The following is a 22316-nucleotide window of genomic DNA, read 5'->3' on the forward strand; positions in this document are numbered from 1 at the left end:
CATGGCCCCATTCATTTTTTCATGTACACGGATCAGTCGTCCTGGTCCCTTTACAGAGAAACAGTCCCAAAGCATGATGTTGCCACCCCCATGCTTCACAGTAGGTATAGTGTTCTTTGTATGCAACTCAGCATTCTGTCTCCTCAAAACACAACAAGTTTTGTTTCTACCAAACAGTTCTATTTTCATTTTATCAGACCATATGACGTTCTCCCAATACTCTTCTGGATAATCCAAATACTCTCTAGCAAACTTCAGATGGGCCCGGACATGTACTGACTTAAATATACAAAAAAAACACAAAAACCACCAATGCTACAATACTTAAAAAGTAAGTAACAGGTAAACTCTCAAAATCATATTAGACACCAAAAGAAGAAGGAGCAATAATGCCACAATAAAATAATATCAAGAATAATTAATTTTATTAATATTCAATGTTAGAAAGTAAAAAATTCATCATATAGACAAAGGTAAAAAATGTAGAAGAAATATGGACAGTACAACCTGAGGCAACGGAAATATCTTTGAGGACCCGGTAAAAAGACACCCACTTTTATAAATATATCTCTCAGCCATAAAAACCGTTAAATCCAAAGATGTATCTATTGTGTATAGTAGCCAATGCACTTTCCCATATGACAAATCCTACACACTTGTTCATCTGGTAGTTGCCAATAAACGGTCAAACAGTGAGTAAATATAAACCAAATTCAAAAGACAAAGAGTAAAGGGGTTATACCACAATAAGTCCACCGTGCCGTCAGGTAACGCAGCCCCAACGCGCGTTTCACGTGGGCTTCCTCAGTGGGCTCTAGTCATGTGTGTGTACTCCCATATATATATATATATATATATATCCCCCCAGCTGATCAAGTCAAAGACATAATGAGCGGCGCATGTCCAAACAGAACGTGCTCCCGGTATGACATCGCATCCGGCTTCCAGTGCGGCGCGTGAAGGAAGATGCCACCGCCATGGCAACCCTCACCAACACACATCACACAGAGGGAAGCCCGACGCGATGCCCCAGAAGCTGCGCGATGCGGACATGCGCACATGTCCGTGATCGTCAGAGAAAGTGCCATGGCAACCAATGACGCGATAACATCCTTGCCAGAAAAACCCTACCCGCACCGTGGAACAGGGTAATCAGTCTCCCCCCATCACAGTAGCAGGTTATACAGGAGACTTATGGCAATCAGAGGCTATAAACCACAATATTGCAATGAAATATCAAAAATGGGAAAAAAAAAAAAAAGGAAGGGGAAAAGGAAAAAGAAAAAACAAAAATACTCACATAGTAAGCCTGCATATAAAAAAACATCAAATAAAAACATTACAACAATTAGATTAAAGTGACAAGTGCATCCAAATGTAAACATGAAGACGTGATATACACAAACATGTATTATATGTATATACCGTCAATATACAGTGCAAATATATGAATATTCACAAACCTCAACAGTTTGTGAAATTAAATATATACAAAATATATATCCAACCACAGTGTCCACAAATATATATATAATGTGCAGGCAATCTTCTTCATCACGAAGCTCTTTTTCATTCCTTCCCACATACTTCCTTCATTTCTTTCTCTCCATATTTTTTATATATTATTATTTTTCATTGGTTCCTATATCCCGCCTGTTTCATTTTCTACCACACCCAGAGTGCACAGTGGTACTACCCCCTAATTCCTAACCTGATCCTGTCAATCCCTATTATATTCAATTCTTTAGGGTTACATTTATGCTTATACCTAAAATGCCTGGGGAGAGTTTTAAGGGAGTCTACATCATCCACGTCCTTAGCTGCCATGATGTCTCTGATATGTTTACGGACTCTAATCCGAAGTTCCCTTGAGGTTAAACCTACATAGACCAGAGAGCATGTACATTTTGCATAATAAACTACCTGAGTAGTACTACATGTAATATGATCCCTGATTTTGTACTCACGAGAATCATCACTGGCAGCAAAAGACGTGGCTCTCACCATATTTTTACAGGCAAGGCAATTCCCACAAGGGAAAAAGCCATGCCTGGACTCACCCACCCCAAAATGATCCACGGGTTTACGAACATAATGACTGGCGACCAATATGTCTTTAAGATTTCTAGATCTTTTTGCTGTCATCATAGGTTGTTCAGGTAGAATACGTACAAACACAGGATCCGTCTCCAGGATCGACCAGTGTTTGGACAAAATAGTCCTCATGTTGTCCCATCGATGATTATGGGTGGAGATAAATCTAATCACTTCCTTATCTATTTCTTTCTTAACTCTCCCACCAGGTATATGACCTGTAAGAAGGGCACCCCTCTGGGTCTTTTTAGCACGTATATAACCTCGTCTGATACTCCTCCTACTGTACCCATGCTCCCAGAATCTCTCCCCAAGATCCACAGCTTGTTTTTCAAAAGTATCTTCAGAAGTACAAATCCTGTGCATACGCAGGAACTGACCCGTAGGTATGGCTTTAATAGTTGACCCAACATGTGCTGATGACGCATGGAGCAGGGCATTTACCGATGTCTCTTTTCTGTACATGTCAGTAAAAATAGAACCGTCAGGTTGTACTTGCAATTTTATATCCAAAAATGAAATTTCACTGTGATGAAATGTGTAAGTGAGCTTGATGCTTGAGCTGCTTTGATTCAAACCCGACATAAATAAATGCAGGTCATCAACAGTTCCTTGCCAAATAAAAAGAATATCATCAATATAACGGAACCACCCTACTATTTGGGAGGCGGCATGTGCATCATCTGGGAAAATAGTCCTTTCCCAGTGTGCTAAAAATAAATTTGCATAAGCCGGTGCACATGCCGCCCCCATGGCGGTCCCGCGTCTCTGTAAATAAAACCTATCTTTAAACGTAAAAAAATTGTGTGTCAGGATGAATCTCAGCAGCTCAAGCACAAAACCCCGCACATCAGGATAAATATTACTAGCCTCCAAGAAGAATTGTGAAGCCAGTAGACCCTCCTCTTGTTCTATACACGTGTACAGAGCCTCAACATCAGCTGTCACCAGCAACATGTCGGGTTCAAGTTGCAAGCCGTCCAGTCTCCTTAGGACGTCCATGGTGTCCCTGACATAGGAGGGCAGCGTCTCAACTTGGGATCTTAAATAATAATCAATGTATTTACATACTGGATCACACAGCCCTCCCATGCCAGAGACAATCGGACGCCCCGGCGGACTAACAGCATCCTTGTGGACCTTAGGGAGAAGGTAGAACGTGGGCACCCTAGGACAAGGAACAGAGAGTCCATCTCTAATCTTTTTAGTGATAATGCCCCTCTCAAAGGCCATATCTAGAATATTATTTAATTTATTCTGAAATACTTTCATAGGGTTTTGATCCAGCTGAGTATAGGTATCTTTATTCCGTAATTGCTCAAAAGCCTCTTTTTCATACTTTTCAACCGGCTACACCACCACATTCCCCCCTTTATCTGCAGGCTTGATGACAACATCGTCCAGAGATTTAATCTGTTCAAGTGCCTGATGCTGACAATAGGATAGATTATCTTTCCTTCCTTTCCTTCCAATTGCCTTAAAATCATTAGCAACTAGTTTAGTAAATATATCAATCTGAGAACAAAGTGCCAAAGGGGGAAATGTGGTGGAACGTGGAGCTATGGGCGGAGGAGAAATACCTGAAATCACAGGAGCAGATTCAGACTCCAAATCCTCCAATATTTGAATAGCCTCCATTTCAAGATCAGTAGGGTTAGTGGAGGAATCATCACCTTTTGAATGAAGTTTTCTCAATAATAGCTTTCTGGAGAAGAGATGTGGGTCACCCTCCCAGGGCTGTGGGGTACTGGGTACCGGGCCAGTGTCAGCGGGACGTGTCACAGCAGCGGTGACCCAGTCCGTGGCCCTGGGCACCCAGATCAATGGGGGAATGTAGTTAATGGAATAGTTTGTGACGCCACCTGTGATGTTCGGCAAGTAGGATGTTAGGCCGACGTTGCATGCAGATCCTCTGGGGCTGGTGGTGTGTTGCAGCCTAGATGGTGTAGCTCCCCACAGGTGAAGCTGTAGCCCCAGGGCAGCGTGGATGCAATGGAAGAGGAGAGGTGCAGGCGGTGTGGAGAAATGGTACCCAGCTATAGCGGTGCTGAATGTGTTAGCGCACAACTGAAGGGAGGACACCGGGGCTGGTAGTTCCAAAGCTTTGCTCACAGTCCATTGTACACATACACAGGTGCCTGCCTCCGGGCTGTGTCCTCCGGGTCAGAGACTCAATCAACCTCCGGGCAAGTTAGGATTCTCCCCTCCAACACTCTGCCAACATGTACCTTTCTGAACGACTCCTCTATAGCGCCTTAAAGTGTGAAGATCTCCTAGCACTGAGTTACACTGGAGTTCCTCCTAACTGATGTTCCCAAGAACTCTACTTGTATGGCAGACAGCTGTAGCCTGCTTCAGGGATCTCTTCTCCTGAGTCCCGGCTCTCTATCCAATTGCTGTCTTAGTCTGTCCAAGTCTTAGATGGGAGTAGTGCATTTACAGCCAACTACTCCACCGGTGTCTGCTGCAGAACCATAAGTGTCCATACAACCTCGGGGACTGGGCACCGGCCTTGCGCTGAGAACCTATAGGCAGGGTTCCTCTTCTAACCCACGTCCTCTCTGTTCTCTCTACTCCTTCGTTCCGTACTTGTCTTTTTTCTTATGGAAGCTTAGGTTTCAGTTCTACGTCTTTCTCCTTCTTTTCCTTTCCCGTCCCAACTGGCTCAGATCACTGAGGCAGCTGCAGCACTCCTTCCTCCATCCCTTCTTCCAGGGATCCTTACTCCTGTCTGAGTGAATTCCTACCCGACTGACCTTCTGTCAGACTAACTCCGTCATCCTACACTGTCCCACTCTTTTATGCATCTTAACTCCACCCACCTCCCAGCACGTCCAGTGTTCCAAGCAGGGAACCACCAAAGGTGCTCTGCTACCCTCTGAGCAAGGAGCCGCAATGTGGTTGTGCAGAACTACCCTGTTGTGTGGGGTGCGAGTGTTGGAGTGTGGAAAGGAGTTCCCACCTTACCCGGATGGTGGGGCACTACACCTTAGGAGAAAGTGTAGTACCTCTGTGGCGAATGAGCCTCAGGGGCGCCACAGATGTAAGTCCTTTAAGGCTAAAAAGAAATTAAAATCATTAACCGGTGAGAAAGACAATCCTAAACCCAAAACTTCAATCTGTGTCTCAGACAATACGTGTGTGGACAAGTTAATTACCTCCAAGGCATTTGTTTTAACTTTCTTATCCCTTGATGGTGACATCGTCTTTTCCTTTTATTGTTAAATTTGCCATTTTTGAACCAATTTTCCCTCTGAAAATCCTTTCTCTCCTTTGGGGTCCTTGTATTATCCCCATTTACACTTTTTTCATCAACAGATGATACTGAAGAGAAGGAAAGAGAACGACCACGGGAATGTGTCTTCACATTAGAATAATTGGTTCCACGCCATTTATAAATTCGGTTATTTTTCAAATCAGAAAGATCACGCTGATATTTTTTAGTTTTCCTTGCCACAACATCATTTTCCCACTTCGCCAGTTCACTATCAATTTCTTCTTTAAATTTCAGAGCTAAATCTGCAGGTAATACTTTATTTTTCTCTTCCTGGACAGAATTTTATTCAATATCCAATTCATTGAGTTTTGCCTCATTGGATTTAATAAGCAGATCTATAAAGCCCTGACTTAGGAAAGTCTGACTGACGGCTTCACTGTAATGACCCATCCCAAAACCCACACTTACCCCTTCTTAACTTAAATAAGACACGACTGCGTGACATTGGATGTAAAAGGCCACAGCAGCCCCGTTTATTAACACCAAACAAGCAATAACATTTTATCCATAAACGTAGAAATATTCCATAAACATAACCACCAGCAAAAGGAGGGGGGGTAAATGAAGAGTCCATTGTACATGATTGCAACACCAGCTCCACCACGTGCCCTCAGCCGCACCACACCGGCTCGAGGACACCCAGCCGAGTGTTGCAAAACCCATTGTACATGATTGCAACACCAGCTCCACCACGTGCCCTCAGCCGCACCACACCGGCTCGAGGACACCCAGCCGAGTGTTGCAAAACCCATTGTACATGATTGCAACACCAGCTCCACCACGTGCCCTCAGCCGCACCACACCGGCTCGAGGACACCCAGCCGAGTATTGCCCAACCAATGTGGTAAATGAAGAGTCCATTGTACATGATTGCAACACCAGCTCCACCACGTGCCCTCAGCCGCACCACACCGGCTCGAGGACACCCAGCCGAGTGTTGCCCAACCAATGTCCTGCTGGGAACCAGCACAGCAGGGTCCCACGTTAACATGTCCCGCTGTGACCCAGCACAGCTGGGACCCACCTTAACCAAGTATACCATTGCACCACCAGGGGTAACCCGCTCCTGCACTGGGTTCACCCCCCCGCTCTTTGTGCAATCCACTGACTTCAAATACCCCCCTCGTTTCTGCCACCGCGAGCACGTAAGACACCTTGTACGTGCGAGTACCACCAGAGCAAAGTGAGGCATTTTCCTCCCACTTGCTCTTAAAGGTATCCTCTTCAATTGAGAATGATGGAAATATTTGAATTCGCAACCCTCGTGGGATGAGACCACAGGATAAATATTTTTCAAGAAAAGCTTAATTCCATCAGATCCTTGTACGTGTATTCAATAAATATTTACTTTTTTTTCTTATTTCAAACATATTTCTGGATTTGGGACTAAGAACACTGTCCGGACCTTCACAAAATACTTTGTCCAATTGTTGGAGCCATGATTTCTCACATGCTTTAAAATCCATAATGGCAGGCTTCAACAACTGTGAATAACACAGGAAAAGCAATAAATATACAAAAAAAAACACAAAAAACACCAATGCTACAATACTTAAAAAGTAAGTAACAGGTAAACTCCCAAAATCATATTAGACACCAAAAGAAGAAGGAGCATAATACCACAATAACATATTATCAAAAATAATTAATTTTATTAATATTCAATGTTACAAAGTAAAAAATTCATCATATAGACAAATGTAAAAAATGTAGAAGAAATACGGACAGTACAACCTGAGGCAACGGAAATATCTATGAGGACCCTGTAAAAAGACACCCACTTTTATAAATATATCTCTCAGCCATAAAAACCGTTAAATCCAAAGATGTATCTATTGTGTATAGTAGCCAATGCACTTTCCCATATGAAAAATCCTACACACTTGTTCATCTGGTAGATGCCAATAAACGGTCAGTCAGTAAATATAAACCAAATTCAAAAGACAATGGGGTAGGGGCAGCTGTGCTGGGGCTGGGGCAGCTGTGCTGAGGCAGGGGCAGCTGTGCTGGGGCAGGGGCAGCTGTGCTTGGGCAGAGGCAGCTGTGCTGGGGCAGGGGCAGCAGTGCTGGGGCTGGGGCAGCTGCACTGGGGCTGGGGCAGCAGTGCTGGGGCAGCAGTGCTGAGGCAGGGGCAGCTGTGCTGGGGCAGGGGCAGCTGTGCTGGGGCAGGTGGGCTCTGCGGTGGTGGCAGCGGGCGGCGCTCTGCGGTGCGGTGGTGGCAGCGGGCTGTGCTCCGGTGCAGGGCAGCGGCTCCGCCGGCATTTCTTCGCAGCCCGGAGGCCCCCGCACTTCCCTTGCTGGCCGCCGCCATGTTGCGGTGGCCTCCGGGAGCATGGACGCTGGAAAGATGGCCGCCGGTCCGGGGACGGCGCATGCGCGGGATCAGATCTCGTCCCGAGATCTCGGGGGACGAGATTCAAATCTCGGCAACGAGATCTCGTCCCCCGAGATCTCGGGACGAGATCTGAAGCTGCGCATGCGCCGTCCCTGGACCGGCGGCCATGTTCCCGGCGTCCATGCTCCCGGAGGCCACCGCAACATGGCGGTGGCCAGCAAGGGAAGTGCGGGGGCCTCCGGGCTGCGAAAAAATGCCGGCGGAGCCGCCGCCCATGCACCGGAGCGCAGCCCGCTGCCACCACCGCAGAGCGCCACCACTGCACCGCAGAGCCCCGCCCGCTGCCACCAGGTTAGTACCGTGTATTGGGACCATAAGATGCACCCCCCACTTTCCCCCAAAATTTTTGGGGAAAAAAGTGCGTCTTATGGTCGGAAAAATACGGTACTTATTTTCCACCATAATTTGCAAAATAAATCTTGCCAAATCAGACAAGGCGATTGTCACAAGCACTTCGGAGGTGACAGGCTATCATCCTGCGTCAGGCCTCTGAAGGTCTGAGCGCCTGTCCATACAGACTGCTCCCTGAACCATCTGCCTCTAGGACCCAGCGTCGACCTTCTCCTGCCCTGAGAAGTTTGGATCTATTTAGTTAGTGGCTCAGCTGTGACCCAGTGCGGGTAATAGCTTCATTTCCACTTCTGTTTGCTAGAGTGTTGGACCTTCTCAGAGCGCTCCAGTTTGGTGTCTGGAGTCCCTCTTCTGGTATCCGTATCTGGCGATTCAGCTAAGTGTTCCCCTGTTTGTCTCACCTTACTGTCTTTAGTTTTGCGGATACTGCCTAGAGCGCATCTCCCTCCCGTTCCCTATTCAGGACTAGGCCCCAGGGAGATTCAGGGTCTCAGGTTCCAGCTCGGCATTTGGTGAGGATTCGGAACCAATATAGGGACTCGGCAGGAGTTCTAGGGAGAGATTAGATCTAGCCAAGGGGTCTCCAAATCCCTTTCCTTAGTGTTTGGGCCCCCTTCTCCATTTCCCTTTATGTTACACTTGGTTTTCCCTGACCGTGCGTGACAGTGATTTTCTGGATTTGTTTTCTCATTTTGACTCTCATAGTTGTGGTCTACCATTGATGTCAATTACAGGCCTCTCTCATCTTTTTAAGTGGGAGAACTTGCACAATTGGTGGCTGACTAAATACTTTTTTTATATTACTTGTACCTTTCCATTTTTTGATGTTTCCAGCTACTGGCTTTCCACCATAATTCACCTGCCCTACCTGTTTTTAACATTTTGCATGATATTAATTCAATAAAGATTGTTGCTTTAACCAGTTCTGGGTGTGCTTTTCTCTTATATGTTCTCACCATAATTAATGGCACTGAACTCTTCTCCACTATTGTCATAGAATAAGCTGCACATCATTTACTTCTAGGTCTTCTTCCATAATATATGTTGATATCTATTTGGTAACAAGGTTGTAATGTAACAAAATAGGTAAATAAGGGGGTGTATATTTTCGCAATCCTAAGTTTATAAAAATCATCTCTCAACAGAGTATCACTAAATCATTTTATTTTCAAAGTTGGCCATCCCAAGCCACTCATGATGAGATACAGATGCTTGTCACAAAATTAGAGTATCATCAAAAAGATAATTTATTTCAGTTCTTCAATACAAAAAGTGAAACTCATATATTATATAAAGTCATTACACACAGAGTGATCTATTTCACGTGTTTATTTCTGTTAATGTTGATGATTATAGCTTACAGCCAATGAAAACCCAAAAGTCATTATCTTAGTAAATTAGGAAAATTAACAGAAAACACCTGTAAAGGCTTCCTAAGCATTTAAAAAGCTCACTTACAGTCATGGCCAAAAGTTTTGAGAAAGACACAAATATTAATTTTTACAAAGTCTACTGCTTCATTTTTTCTAATCAGCTTAACAGCAATTACTTGCAAAGTCAATATTTGCCTAGAAAATGAACTTTATCCCCCAAAACACATTTCGACATCATTGCAGCCCTGCCTTAAAAGGACCAGCTAACATCGTTTCAGTGATTGCTCCATTAACACAGGTGTGGGTGTTGAGGAGGACAGGGCTGGAGATCAATCTGTCATGATTAAGTAAGAATGACACCACTGGACACTTTAAAAGGAGGCTGGTGCTTGGCATCATTGTTTCTCTTCTGTTAACCATGGTTATCGCTAAAGAAACACGTGCAGTCATCATTGCACTGCACAAAAATGGCCTAACAGGGAAGAGTATCGCAGCTAGAAAGATTGCACCTCAGTCAACAATCTATCGCATCATCAAGAACTTCAAGGAGAGAGGTTCCCTTGTTGCCAAAATGGCTCCAGGGCACCCAAGAAAGACCAGCAAGCGCCAGGACCGTCTCTTAAAAGTGTTTCAGCTGCGGGATCGGGCTACCAGCAGTGCAGAGCTTGCTCAGGAATGGCAGCAGGCAGGTGTGAGTGCATCTGCATGCACTGTGAGGCGGAGACTCTTGGAGCAAGGCCTGGTCTCAAGGAGGGCAGCAAAGAAGCCGCTTCTCTCCAGAAAAAACATCATGGACAGACTGATATTCTGCAAGAGGTACAGGGAGTGGACTGCTGAGGACTGGGGTAAAGTCATTTTCTCTGATGAATCCCCTTTTCGATTGTTTGGGACATCTGGAAAACGGCTTATTCGGAGAAGACCAGGTGAGCGCTACCACCAGTCTTGTCTCATGCCAACTGTCAAGCATCCTGAAACCATTCATGTGTGGGGTTGCTTCTCAGCCAAGGGAATGGGCTCTCTCTCAGTCTTGCCTAAAAACACAGCCATGAATAAAGAATGGTACCAGAATGTCCTCCAAGAGCAACTTCTCCCAACCGTCCAAGAGCAGTTTGGCGATCAACAATGCCTTTTTCAACATGATGGAGCACCTTGCCATAAAGCAAAGGTGATAACTAAATGGCTCAGGGAACAAAACATAGAGATTTTGGGACCATGGCCTGGAAACTCCCTAGATCTTAATCCCATTGAGAACTTGTGGTCAATCATCAAGAGACGGGTGGACAAACAAAAACCTTCAAACTCAGACAAAATAAAAGCATTGATTTTGCAAGAATGGACTGCTATCAGTCAGGATTTGATCCAGAAGTTGATTGAGAGCATGCCAGGGAGAATTGCTGAGGTCCTGAAGAAGAAGGGTCAACACTGCAAATATTGACTTGCTGCATTAACTCATTCTAACTGTCAATATAACCTTTTGTTACTCATAATATGATTGCAATTATATTTCCATATGTGATAAAAACATCTGACAAACACACATAAAAACCAGAGGCCAGCAGATCATGTGAAAATATAATATTTGTGTCATTCTCAAAACTTTTGGCCATGACTGTAGTCTGTTTCGATAGCTTCACAATCATGGGGATGACTGCTGACATGACACATGTCCAGAAGGTAGTCATTGACACAATCCACAAGGAGGGTAAGCCACAAAAGGCCATTGCTAAAGAAGCTGGCTGTTCACAGAGTGCCGTATCCAAGCATATTAACCCCTTAGTGACAGAGCCATTTTGCAGCTTAATGACCAGGCCAATTTTTACAATTGTGACCACTTTCACTTTATGACGTTATAACTCAGCAACACTTTAAGGGATCCCGCTGATTCTGAGGTTTTACGTGCTTCACAGGAACTGAAGCAATGTGGAAGGAAAAAATTAACTTTTAACTTTTTTTGCAAAAAATTTACTTCAGAAGCAATTGCTTTTTATTTTCATAAGTGTTAAAAGAGAAAATGAACCACAAATTTTGTGCAATTTCTCCTGAATACGCCGATACCCCATATGTGGGGGTAAACCACTTTTTGGGCGCACGGCAGAGCTTGCAAGGGAAGGAGCGCCATTTGACATTTTTGACGCAGAATTGGCTGGAATTGAGATCAGATGCCATGTTGCGTTTGGAGAGCCCCTGATGTGCCCAAACAGTGGAAACCCCCAACTTGTGACCCCATTTTGGAAACTAGACCCCTTAAGGAACTCATCTAGATGTATGGTGAGCACTTTGAACCTCCACGTGCTCCACAGAAGTTTATAACGTAGAGCCGTGAAGATAAAAAAAACTTTTTTTTCCACAAAAATGATCTTTTCGCCCCAAATTTTTATTTTTACAAGGGTAACAGGAAAAATTAGACCCTCAAAGTTGTTGTGCAATTTGTCCTGAGTAGGCTGATACCCAATATGTGAGGTAAACCAATGTTTGGCGCATGGCAGAGCTCAGAAGGGAAGGAGCACCGTTTGACTTTTTCAATGCAGAATTGGCTGGAATTGAAATCGGACGCCATGTCGCGTTTGGAAAGCCCCTGATGTACCTATACAGTGAAAAAAAACCACAAGTGACACCATTTTGGAAACTAGACCCCTTAAGGAACTTATCTAGATGAGTGGTGAGCACAGAAGTTTATAACGCAGAGCAGTGAAAATAAAAAAAATAATTTTTCTTCAAATATTATTTTTTTAAGCCCACTATTTCTTATTTTCAGAAGGGTAACAGGAGAAATTGGACCAAAAAAGTTGTTGTGCAATTTGTCTTGAGTACGCTGATACCCTATATGTGGAGAGGAACCACTGTTTGGGCACATGGGAGAGCTCAGAAGGGAAGGAGAGCCGTTTTAGAATGCAGATTTAGATGGAATATTCTGCGGGCGTCATGTTGCGTTTTCAGAGCCCCTGATGTGCCTAAACAGTTGGAAACTAGACCACCCAAGGAGCTTATCTAGATGTGTTGTGAGCACTTTGAACCCCCAATTGCTTCACAGAAGTTTATAACGCAGAGCCGTGAAAATAAAACATCTTTTTTTCCACAAAAGTGATTTTTTATCCACCAATTTTTTTTATTTTCCCTAGGGTAACAGGAGAAATTAGATAACCAAAGGTGTTGTGCAATTTGTCCTGAGTACGCTGATGTCCCATATGTTGGAGCAAAGCACTGTTTGGGCACACGTTTTGGCTTGAAAGGGAGGGAGCACCATTTGACTTTTTGAACCCAAAATTGGCTGGAATCAATGGTGGCACCATGACGCATTTGGAGACCCCCTGATGTACCTACATAGTGGAAACCCCTCAATTCTAGCTCCAACCCTAACCCCAACACACCCCCAACCCTAATCCCAACCCTAATCCCTAACCCTAATTCTAACCCTAACCCTAATTCTAACCCTAACGGAAAAATGAAAATAAACATATTTTCTTTATTTCATTATATTTCCCTAAATAAAGGGGTGATAAAGGGGGGGCTATTTACAATTTTTTTATTTTGATCACTGTGATAGGGTTTATCACAGTGATCAAAATGTACATTGAATGAAAGTGAAAGGAAAATCGCTGCTTTTTTTGTGGTCGCCGTTATACGGTTAATAATGGCGATCGCAAAAGCGGGGTCGGTAAAAACTGACCCGAATCATGCTTGTATTTTGCCTCTTGTCCTGTGCTATGTCTTGTGTTGTCCTTTGTGCCATGTTTTGTCTTTGTCATGCTTTGACTTGTAGTCCTTCCTATTTTCTCTGCCTTTGCCTGTTTCGCCATGTCTTGGCTATGCTATGCTTTGCCTTGTAGTGCTTCCACTTCCCTGTTTCTGCCTGGTCTTCCTTGTTCTGTCCTATGGTGCTCTGTTGTGCCTCCTGTCACACGCACCATTCCTGCTCTCTGACCTATGGTGCTCTGTTGTGCCTAATGGCACACGCACCATTCCTGCTCTCTGACCTATGGTGCTCTGTAGTGCCCCCTGGCACACGCACCATTCCGGCTCTCTTACCTATGGTGCTCGCTAGCACGTTCCCTGGCTAGTCTCAAGGTTCTCCCTTGACCCGGCTTTGGGCTTTGGCCTACGCTCCGCCGCTAGCTCTATACTCGCTCTGACCTGGCTGTGTTTCTGCCTACATTCCGCTCCTTGTTCTGTACCTTGCCTTGCTTCTTGCATTGCCTTGTTTCTTCACGTGCCCTTTGCACGCGCCTGGCCTTCCCTCGCCAGTCTGTTTGTGCCTCAGCCGTGCCACGCTATACGTGTCCACCTGCTTGTGCCTCAGCCGTGCTCGTCGGCCAGTGTCTTAGCTGCGTCCACCTGCTGTGCTTCAGCCGTGCTCGCCTCAGTCTTGGTCGCCGGTCTGAGCCCCAGCCCGACCAGCTAGCCAGTGCCCCAGCCGTTCTTTGTGCTTCCTTGCACTCATGCTGTCTCTGCACTGTGCATTCCGTGCTCTCTAAAGCACGCGCAGGCCCTAGCCTGCCCCTTGGCATACCTCCCCGTGCTTCTGTAAAAGTACGCGCAGGTCTTGCCATGTACCCTGTCATGCCCTCTTGCACGCACAGGCCCTAGCCTGAACCCTGACGTGCCTTCTAGCACGCGCAGGCCCATGCATTAGCCTGAACCCTGGCGTGTCCCTCGGCACACACAGGACCTTGCCTTGAACCCTGACCCTGGCGTGCCCCTCGGCACGCGCAGGACCTTGCCTTGGACTCTGGCGTGTCCCTTCACAGGCACCCTGTCTTGCACTTTGAACTTTGAACCCTGGCGTGTCCCCTACACATGCAGCGTGTTTTGTACTTTGAACCTGGCGCGTCCCCTACACATGCACCTTGCCTTGCACCTTGCCCTGGACCCTGGTGTACCCTAGCACGCATCCTGCTTTGAACCTAGCCTTGGACCTTGGTGTGTTCCCTAACATGCACCATGTCTGGAGATCTGTCGTGCCTCCTTGCCTGAACCCTGGTTTGGCTGCCGGATGCCCGGAACTTCCCGATCGCTGCCAGTGATCTCAAACCTGACGACTGCTGCCTGATGTCCGGAGCTGATGTCCGCAGCCTGATGCCCTGATACTGTCGATCGTTGCCAGCTGTCCTGAGTCCGATGCCATCGAGCCTTGCCGATACCTAGGCGTGCCTCCTGGCACATACATGCCGTGGACCTTGGCGTGCCACGCATGCACCTTGCTGTGTTTTACCTGTTATCACGTTTTGCACCTGATGTTACCCTGAGTTTGCCTTAATGAAGATACCTTGAATTCACGTCTTGTCTTGTTTCCTGCATGTCCCTTGTCAGACACTTCACATTGTGTCTCCTTGAGCCGGCCGTCTGGTTCCAGCAGTCGTGGTGGCTCACCCCCTTGGTCTTGCCCCTGACACTCCCTGTATAGGGGGTGGTTCCTCACAAGGTCAGCTCGCCCTCGGTGGGTGGGTGCCACGACCCAGAGGGTCCACTCTAGAAAACGACTCAGCGAAAGCTGGCTCCGTCACAATGAGTTTCACTTTATGTGTTGAAGAACTGAAATAAATTAACATTTTGATGATATTCTAACTTTGTGAGAAGACCTGTATATTGAGTACAGAAATAAGGTCTTTACCTTCTCTTTTAGCCTCTCCTTCTGGTTGGTGAACCTGTGCTGGTACCACCCCTGCTATCGAGAATAAAGTTAATTTTCTCCCACCATCGATAGGTTAAGTGCAGGCTCCAAGCAGCATAATAATGCTATTAACCCCATATCTGCAGGTTAGTGTTTATTCTACTGACATGTTCCTCTTAAAGTAAGTCCATGCAGTGCATGCCTCGGTGTATCGGTCCTTTTATGGTTGGCATATATTATGTAGCACAGGATGGTTACCTGCAAAATCTCAAAATGTGTTGACCTGTCAGTGTTCCAGAAGAAATGTATCACCAAGAAAAGGCCAATACATCAAAGGAAATGGGAGCTTCTGAGATAGAAAACTGGAGTAGATTTGGTAAAAGGCAGATTTGTACATATGGAGAACAGGTGACTTTTAGCTTCCTAGAGAGAAATAATAAAAATAAGGAAAACAAATACAAAAACTGTGACTTGCGAAGTTGAGAACCTTACCTGTTGAAACACATGAAAAGATTTTTCCCCATTCCCCATATAATTACACTTGTGAAAAAGTAAATGTCCCAAAATGGTTAAATAGTCACGTTTCCAAAATGTATTGAGAATTTTAGAGATGAGCGACTTTTTCTTTTCTAGGGTCGAGTCGGGTTTCATGAAACCCGACTTTCACAAAAGTCAGGTCAAACGAAATCGGCCAACTATAGGGAAAAGTCGAAGGCCGACCGAAACACGAAACCCAATGCAAGTCAATGGGGAAGCAAAGTCGTCAGGGAGTGGAGGACAGTAAACACACCTACAGTGCCCATTTCAATGTCAAAAACATCAATTCTTATTACTGAAGCTTGTCAACCTTAATTTACTTTATAATAATAGTTCCACACTGAAAACTGGGGGTTATTTTGCTAAAGTTGTGGGGGGGTAGGGCTGGCTCCAGGTTTTCATGTGCCCTGGGCCAAAGAGCGCCCCTTTAACACATACCACAACTCATGATGCTCCGATATGGCACAGAAATAGGTATAGTACAATGACAAATACTTCACTGCATACATGACATGACTGATCTATTTTAACCCCTTCCTGACATGAGACGTACTATCCCGTCCACGGTACCCGGGCCCGTATGACCGTGGACGGGATAGTACGTCTACCGCGATCAGCGGTGCCCACGTGGTGAGCGCCGCTGATCGCGGCCGGGTGTCAGCTGATTATCACAGCTGACACCCGTCACAATGTGTCAGTGGCGGTCACGGACCGCCCCCGACACGTTAACCCCTTGCACACTGAGATCAAACACGATCGCGGTGTACCGGGGGTTAAAGGGAAGCATCGGCAGGGAGGGGGCTCCCTCTGTGCTTCCCTGAGCCCCCCACGGCAGCGCAATGTGCAGCGCTGCTGCGGGGGGCTCCTTTCCTCCAGGCCCCCGAATCCAAGATGGCGACGGGGGCCTTCGGGGGCCTGAGGAAGCTGGCTTCCTCAGTGCCTGCAAAGCGCAGGCATGAGGAAGCCTTCTGCAGTGCCTGTGTCAGATCGCTGATCTGTCACAGTGATCTGTGATGTGACAGATCAGCGATCTGTCACAGGACAGTGATGTCCCACCTGGGACTATGTAATAAAGTAAAAAAAAAAATAAAAAAAAAGTGTAAAATTAATTTTAAAAAAATCGCCAAATATATTAGAAAAAAAAAAATATTCCCCCAATAAATCCATTTTTTGGAAATAATAAAAAAAAAAACAATAAAAGTACACATATTAGGTATCGCCGCGTCCGTAACGACCCGCCCTATAAAACTGTCCCATTAGTTAACCCCTTTAGCGAACCCCTTAAAAAATAAAAATAAAAAACGAAGCAAAAAATAATGATTCATTATCATACCGCCAAACAAAAAGTGTAATAACGCGCGATCAAAAAGACGCATATAAATATCCATGGTGCCACTGAAAACGTCATCTTGTCCCGCAAAAAACGAGCCACCACACAGCATCATCAGCGAAAAAATAAAAAAGTTATAGCTCGCTGAATAAAGCGATGCAAAAATAATTATTTTTTATATAAAATAGTTTTCATTGCATAAAACCGACAAAAACATAAAAAAACGACATAAATGAGGTATCGCTGTAACTGTACTGACGTGAAGAATAAAACCTCTTTATCAATTTTACCGCACGTGGAACGGTGTAAACGCACCCCCCCCAAAAGAAATTCATGAAACGCTGGTTTTTGTTCATTCTGCGTCCCAAAAATCGGAATAAAAAGCGATCAAAAAATTCCATGTGCCCGAAAATGGTACCAATAAAAACGTCAACTCGTCTCGCAAAAAATAAGACCTCACATGACTCGGTGGGTCAAAATACGGAAAAATTATAGCTCTCAATATGTGGTGATGCAAAAACTATTTTTACAATAAAAAGCGTCTTTTAGCGTGCGACAGCTGCCAAACATAAAAACCGCCATAAATAGTAAATCAAACCCCCCGTTATCACCCCCTTAGTTAGGGAAAAATAATAAAATTAAAGGAAAATGTATTTATTTCCATTAGGGTTAGGGTTAGGGTTAGGGCTAGGGGTGTGTTGGGCTAGGGTTAGGGTTAGGGTAGGGTTAGGGCTAGGGTTAGGACTAGGGCTAGGGCTAGGGTTAGGGTTAGGGGCGTGTTGGGGTTCGGGTTGGAGTTAGAATTGGGGGTTTCCACTGTTTGGGCACATCAGGGGCTCTCCAAATGCAACATGGCGTCTGATCTCAATTCCAGCCAATTCTGAGTTGAAAAAGTCAAATGGTGCTCCTTCCCTTCCAAGCTCTGCCATGCGCCCAAACAGTGTTTTACCCCCACATGTAGGGTATCAGCCTACTCAGGACAAATTGCAAAACAATTTTTGGGGTCCAATTTCTCCTGTTACCCTTAGGAAAATAAAAAATTGGGGGCAAAAATATCATTTTTGTGGAAAAAAATGATTTTTTTATTTTCACGTCCGAGTGTTATAAACTTCTGTGAAGCACTTGGGGGTTCAAAGTGCTCACCACACATCTAGATAAGTTCCGTGGGGGGTCTAGTGTCCAAAATGGGGTCACTTGTGGGGAGTTTCAATAGTTTAGGTACATCAGGGGCTCTCCAAACGCACATGACACCCGCAGACCATTCCATCAAAGTCTGCATTCCAAAACGTCACTGCTTCCCTTCCGAGCCCCGACGTGTGTCCATACAGTAGTTTTCTCCCACATATGGGGTGTCAGCATACTCAGGACAAATTGGACAACAACTTTTGGGGGTCCAATTTCTCCTGTTACCCTTGGGAAAATGAAAAAATTGGGGACTAATTGATCATGTTTGTGGAAAAAAATACGATTTTTTTATTTTCATGCCCGGGCATTATAAACTTCTGTGAAGCCCTTGGGGGTTCAAAGCGCTCACCACACATCTAGATAAGTTCCTTAGGGGGTCTCGTTTCCAAAATGGGGACACCCGCAGACCATTCCATCAAAGTCTGCATTCCAAAACGTCACTACTTCCCTTCCGAGCCCTGACGTGTGTCCATACAGTAGTTTTATCCCACATATGGGGTGTCAGCGTACTCAGGACAAATTGGACAACAACTTTTGGGGTCCAATTTCTCCTGGTACCCTTGGGAAAATAAAAAAATGGTGACTAAAAGATCATGTTTGTGGAAAAAATACGAATTTTTTATTTTCACGCCCGGGCGTTGTAAACTTCTGTGAAGCACTGGGGGGTTCAAAGTGCTCACCACACATCTAGATAAGTTCCTTGGGGGGTCTAGTTTACAAAATGGTGTCATTTGTGGGGGGTTTCCACTGTTTAGGTACATTAGGGGCTCTCCAAAGGCAACATGACACCCGCAGACCATTCCATCAAAGTCTGCATTCCAAAACGTCACTACTTCCCTTCCGAGCCCCGACGTGTGCCCATACAGTAGTTTTATCCCACGTATGGGGTATCAGCATACTCAGGACAAATTGGACAACAACTTTTGGGGTCCAATTTCTCCTGGTACCCTTGGGAAAATAAAAAATGGTGACTAAAAGATCATGTTTGTGGAAAAAATACGAATTTTTTATTTTCACGCCCGGGCGTTGTAAACTTCTGTGAAGCACTGGGGGGGTCAAAGTGCTCACCACACATCTAGATAAGTTCCTTAGGGGGTCTAGTTTCCAAAATGGTGTCATTTGTGGGGGGTTTCCACTGTTTTGGTACATCAGGGGTTTTCCAAACGCGACATGGTGTCCGATCTCAATTCCAGCCAAAAACGTCAAATGGCGCTGCTTCCCTTCCGAGCTCTGCCATGCGCCCAAATAGTGGTTTACCCCCACATGTGGGGTATCAGCGTACTCAGGACAAATTGCACAATAACTTTTAGGGTCCTGTTACCCTTGGAAAAATAAGAATTGAGGGTGAAAAGATCATTTTTGTGGAAAAAATATGATTTTTTAATTGTATGGCTTTATGTTATAAACTTCTGTGAAGCCCATGGGGGTTCAAAGTTCTCACCACACATCTAGATAAGTTCCTTGGGGGGTCTAGTTTCTAAAATGGGGTCACTTGTAGGGGGTTTCCACTGTTTAGGTACATCAGGGACTCTCCAAACGTGACATGGCGTCCAATCTGAATTTCAGCCAATTTTGCATTGAAAAAGTCAAACGGCGCTCCTTCCATTCTGAGCTCTGCCATGCGCCGAAACAGTGGTTCCCCCCCACATATCAGGTATCTGCGTACTCAGGACAAATTGCACAATAACTTTTGCAGTTCAATTTCTCCTGTTACCCTTGGTAAAATAAAAAAAATTGAACCTGAAGTATTTTTTTTATGAAAAAAAGTTAGATGTTCATTTTTTTTTAAATATTCAAAAAAATTCCTGTGACGCACCTAAAGGGTTAATAAACTTATTGAATGTGGTTTTGAGCACCTTAAGGGGTGCAGTTTTTAGAATGGTGTCACTTTTGGGTATTTTCTATCATATAGACCCCTCAAAGTGGCTTCAAATGTGATGTGGTCCTAAAAATAAAATGGTGTTGTAAAAATGAGAAATCGCTGGTCAACTTTTAACCCTTATAACTTCCTAACAAAAAAAAATTTGGGTTCCAAAATTGTGCTGATGTAAAGTAAACATGTGGGAAATGTTCGTTATCAAGTTTTTTGTGTGCCGTATCTCTGTGATTTAAGGGCAAAAAAATTCAAAGTTGGAAAATTGTGAAATTTTCAAACTTTTTGCCAAATTTCCGTTTTTCTCACAAATAAACGCAAGTTATTTGAATGAAATTTTACCACTAACATGAAGTACAATATGTCACGAGAAAACAATGTCAGAATCACCGGGATCCATGGAAGCGTTCCAGAGTTATGACCTCATAAAGGTACAGTGGTCAGAATTGTAAAAATTGGCCCGGTCATGAACGTGCAAACCACCCTTGGGGGTGAAGGGGTTAAATTCTCCAATAGCTCCAAAAACGGACAGTATATTACTCCATACAGTATTATGGCCACCACATTGTGCGCCATACAGAATAATGAGCCCCATATATTTCTCAATACAGAATAATTGGTCACATATCATGTTCCATACAGTATATGATGAGCTCCAAATAATGCTACAGTATATGATAGTCCCCATGGACAATGCGCCAGTGTGTTATGGGCCCAAATAATGCTCCATATATAATGGGCCCCATTTCTAATGTTCCAGTGTATAATGGGCCCCATAAATGCTGCTCCAGTGTCTGATGTCCCCCATTTGGAATGCTCCAGTATATGATGGGCTTCATGGATGATGCTCCAGTGTATGATGGGCCCTAATAATGCTCCATATATAGTGTGCTCCATTTCTAATGTTCCAGTGTATAATGGGCCCCATAAATGCTGCTCCAGTGTCTGATGTCCCCCATTTCAAATGCTCCAGTATATGATGGGCCCCATTTTTAATGAACCGAGGCATGGTATGTGAAAAGAGCTCCATGGAGTTATCTGAAGTGTGTGCTGCCGCATCCTTCACTTTTGATGTTGGTGAAGGACACCAGGAAAGGGGTTGCTCCTGACAAGAAGCCTGCACTGACGACTCAGTGCTTGGATTTGTTTAAACTTCAGAAGAGTAGGTGATAGAGCTGGAGGCTGTTTTAGCAATATAAGCCAAAAACAGTTCCTGATGCTCCAGCTTTAAAAGCAGTCTACCTACTCACAGAAAAGGGAGCCTTACAGGCCTTCCAGAGCTACACCATGACGCAGGCTCAACACATCCTGCCTTAGCTGCTATTGTGCTTTTGGCACTACCAGCAGATGCACCACCACCACCATCAGTACCAGGTGGCTCCTCACACCCGCGGCCTCTTCCACCATACTTCCTCATGTTTTGGAAAATGGACCCAAAATACCAGCAGATATATGGTACTGTATCAGAAGGGTACAGCTCTAGACAGTCTAGGAATAATAGTACATCTCCGTATATATTTCATGAGTCACACACAGACGCTCACAGGCTCAGTATGGATTACACAATAAAATAAAAAGTTGAAAAAGGGTACAGTATCACCAGATACAAGGTATATATAGTATAGTGTAAACATTCTGAATCTCCGTATATATTTCAGGAGGCAGACACAAACGCTCTCAGGCCCAGTATGGATTACACAAGAATATGAAAAGCTGTAAATGGGTAATGTAACACAAGCGTACAGCTGTATACAGTGTTGGAGTAATCTTAAATCTCCAAATACTTTATATTTTCGGAGTAACAGACAGACGTTCACAGGCTCATTATGGATTACACCTGAATCTAAATAGCAAAAAAGGTTACTGTATCAGAAGCGTACTGCTCTATACAGTGTTGGTCAAATTTGAAATCTCGGTATATATTTCCGGAGTCACTCTCAGACGCTCACTCAGTCTGGTTTTGACCATAATAAAAAAATGTTGTTAAAAAGGTACTGGATAACAAGATAGCAAGTATATATATTATAGTGTACAATTAAAATCTCCGTATACATAGTCCCGTAGTCACTCTCAGACGCTTAATCAGTATGGATGTGACCGTAACACTAAAGGTGTACCAAAGGTACTGTATAACAAAATGCAAGCTGGATCGATTATAGGGTAAAAATTGGTATCTCCGATTCAACGTCTATATAGAAGGCAGAAACCACACACGCTCACTCATTATGGATGATACCTTAAAAAAAAAATTTGAACAAAGGTACTGTATCAGCACATACCAGGTGTATCCAGT

This window comes from Dendrobates tinctorius, unplaced genomic scaffold (assembly GCF_039654945.1).
Source record: "Dendrobates tinctorius isolate UK_male_01 unplaced genomic scaffold, ASM3965494v1 ptg000245l, whole genome shotgun sequence".
Classification (NCBI taxonomy): Eukaryota; Metazoa; Chordata; class Amphibia; order Anura; family Dendrobatidae; genus Dendrobates; species Dendrobates tinctorius.